The sequence below is a fragment of the Onychomys torridus genome, chromosome X (assembly GCF_903995425.1).
Source record: "Onychomys torridus chromosome X, mOncTor1.1, whole genome shotgun sequence".
In the NCBI taxonomy this organism is placed as follows: Eukaryota; Metazoa; Chordata; class Mammalia; order Rodentia; family Cricetidae; genus Onychomys; species Onychomys torridus.
This window is the reverse complement of record NC_050466.1, coordinates 33,452,274-33,455,978: the sequence shown is the minus strand read 5'-3', so window position 1 is coordinate 33,455,978 and position 3,705 is coordinate 33,452,274.

Sequence of the window (3,705 nt, the reverse complement as noted above, 5' to 3'; positions counted from 1 at the left end):
CCTAGCTGTGAAGCCTACATGGGACTGGACTAGGCCCTCTGCATGTGGGAGACAGTTGTGTAGCTTGGTCTGTTTGAGAAGCCCCAGACAGTAGGATCAGGGTCTATCCCTGGTACATGAGCTGGCTTTTTGAAGCCCATTCTCTATGGTGGGATACCTTACTCAGTCTTGGTGCAGCTGGGGGGGAGGGGCTTAGTCCTGCCACAACTGAATGTACCAGGCTTTCTTGACTCCACATGAGAGGCTTTACCCTTTTGGAGGAGTGGATGGGTGTGGTGATATATTGTGTCCCTCAATAAAGTTTATTTGAAGATCAGAGGAAAAAGCCAGCCACTATATTGGACATAGAAGTCAGGCAATGGCAGCACATGCCTTTAATCCTATTATTTGGGAGGTAGGGATCTGTCTGGATCTCTGTGAGTTCAAGGCCACATGGGAACAGAACCAGGCATGGTGGCACATGCCTTAAATTCCAACACTAGTTAACTATGGAGGTATGGAGGTCTGTACAGATAGACAGGAAGTGACAGAGCTGGGCAGGAAGAGGAAGTGATAGAACTGGACAGAGAGCAAATGAGATGGCAGAACAGAAAGGCATATAAGTGTGGGTACACAGGACCAAGGTGTTGGTGAGGTGAGGTTAGCTTGTGGCTTTTCCTATTTCTCTGAACTCTCATGTTTTCACCCCTATATCTGGCTCTGGGTTTTTATTTAGTAAGGCCTTTTGAGATTCATCTACAGATGGGGGGTAGTAAGGGGGAGAGGTGAAGGGAGGAGCGGGAGAAGGGATGGCAGGGAAACTGTGGTTGGTATGTAAAATGAAAAAAATTAAGTAAACAAAAAAGACATTGTATCCTATCTAGTACCTTCATTAATCTGCTAGACTTAGAGATCCCTACACCCTAAGCTCAAAGACCACTTGCCTTCAGAAGTCTACACCTGTAAGGTCTTTTCCTTTGTTCTATGGGTGGCTGCTGGGTTGTCACCATATTCCAGCTTCCCCTCAGCACAGCTCTCTATTACACCTGGAAAGAACGCTTTTTATTTTAATGCCCACTTTTGCAAAATACTTTATGTCACAGACAATTCACATACAGTTTGACATGATATGGAGCCCAAGGATAGCCTGAACCAACAGGAATCAAAAAGCCTCCAAACACTAGGTAGTATATTTCTATGGAAACGCCATTATTTTCTATGGCACCATATACTTTTCTACACTGGACTCCGATGTGAGCTGCACCAGTTATGTCTTCCCCAACCACATACTGTACCACAAACCAGTCTGACCTGCAAGAGGAGTACAAGCTTTGGTCCTTTTGCAATGCTCTGCTGCCTAACCAGTTTGTGTTTGCAAAAGTGACACCTGGTCAGGTCAAGATGGAGAGACGTCCTAGTGAAGAAAGAGTGACTAGCATACTAAAGCCTTGCTTGGAATCCTTTCTGGGCCTACTTAGGCTTTCTGGTGCAGTAGAGATGAAGTATCAGAATGAATTAAATTGGGTGCATCTGTGTTGTAGAAGGGGCATTGTGCTGGCAGCTGTGATCTCTTCTGAGGTACTCTTGTCCTAGGCAGAGTAGAAAGAAAGATATAAACATGATTATGTTACCTATGTCACAAATAATTACAAAACAGAATAAGCAGTGTTCTTTGGTGACAGAGTCGGAGTCAATGGTTCTTATGGAAGAATATGCTGGACTTGGTGCATGCTTGTAATCCCAGCATGGCAGAGACCGGAGGATCACTGTAAGTTAGAACTATCTTGCTCTATATAGTGAGCATCAGGCCAGGGCTACATAGTCAGGCCATGTTTCAGACAAATAAGAAACAAGGTTCTTATGGAAGATTCTGAAAGGTTAGTTGCGAAAGTGACATTTCCCCTAGATCCTGAAAGCTAGGTATTCAAAAGACAGATAAGAACATTACACCCTGAATCTGTGAGTAAAGGGATCACTTAGGCTCTAGCCTCTGCTAGCTACTGGATAGCTATCTGGTGGCTACCCATTGCTTGGGTAGGACAAACAGGAAGAAATCTTTGGGTTTTATACTTGTGGGGAGGAGACCTGTGACCATTGTACCCTACTTTTCCTTTTTGACTGCAATTAAGTTTCAATTTATTTTTGAGACAGGCTCTCTCTATGTAGTCCTGGATCTCGCTCTATAAACCAGGCTGTCCTCAAACTCACAGAGCCACCCACCTCTGCCTTCCAAGTGTTAGGATTAAAGGTTCACCACTGGCCCAGCAAACTGTTTTTTTAAACACAGGGTGACCTAGTTAAGCCCAGAAGCTATTGTTGCAGTAAAACACCATAACCAAAGCAAGTTGGGGAGGAAAAAATTTATTTGGCTTATATTCCATATCACAGTTCATCATCGAAGGAAGTCAGGACAGGAACTTAAATAGGGTAGGAACCTGGAGTCAGGAGTTGATATGGAGGCCATGGAGAGGTGCTGCTTACTGGCTTGCTCTCCATGGCTTGCTCAGCCTGCTTTCTTTCTTTTTTTCCCTCATTTTTCTTTATTAAAAAATTTTCTACTCACTCTATATACCACCCACAGATCCCCTCTCCTCCCTCCTCCTACCCCCAGCCCTCTTTCCCAAGCCACCCCATATCCCCACATCCCCCAAATCAAGGCCTCCCATCGGGAGTCAGCAGAGTCCGACACACTGAGCCTAGGAAGGTCCAGTTCCCTTCCCACTGCACCAAGGCTGTGCAAACCACAGTCACTGGGCTCTCAAAAGCCTGCCCATGCACCAGGAACAGATCCCGATCCCCCTGCCTGGGTGCCCCCCAAACAGTTTGAGCCAAACAACCATCTTCCATATCCACAGGGCCTAGTCCAGTCCAATGGGGGCTCCACAGCCCCTAGTCTGCAGTTCATGGTCAGCCTGCTTTCTTATAAAAGCCAGGAACACTAGCCCAGGGACGGCACCACCCACAGTGAGCTGTGCCCTCCCCCATCAACCACTAAGAAAATGCCCTAAAGGCTTGCCTACAGCCTGAGCTTTTAGAAGCATTTTCTTAATTGAGGTTCCCTCCTCTCAGATGACTTTAGCTTGTGCCAAATTGTCATAAACCAGCCAGCACACTACCACACCACACAGGGTCTTGCTATGCAGACTAGACTGGTTTGGAATGCAGTCCTTGGGATCTTGTTGACTTGCCTCTTGAGTGATGGGATTACAACTGTGTTCCACCATGCCTAGGTGAAAAATCTATGTCTGATTGGCTTTGAGACAAGGTCTCACATGTAGCTGGCTGTACTGGAACCTGCTATGTAGACCAGGCTATGTAGAACTTTAGACAAAAGTAACAGTGGAAGGAATGAATCCAAATTGGAGGCTACTGTAGCAGCATGAACAAACAGTCCCAGAGCCTAGAGGGTTGGTCATCAAGACTTGTCTCAAACAAGAGACAAGTGTTGGGTATTCGTTGAGTGTATTCTGCGTTGGGGAGAGGAGTGAATGAGACAGATGTCAATGGTCACCACCAAATGAGTGCAAAGAGACTGCTCTCTGAGACAGCCTCTAATCCTTTCACGGGTTAGAGGAAGAGGAGGGGCAGCCACAGGGCAAAGAAGGAAGTAGTTTGAAGCATCGAGAAGGCAGAAAGCCTAGAAGCCAGGTGGCAACACCGAAGCCCCGCCCTCGGTTAGACCCCGCCCCCGGGTCCGCCTTCTCGTCCTCTTCTCATCCACCCTCC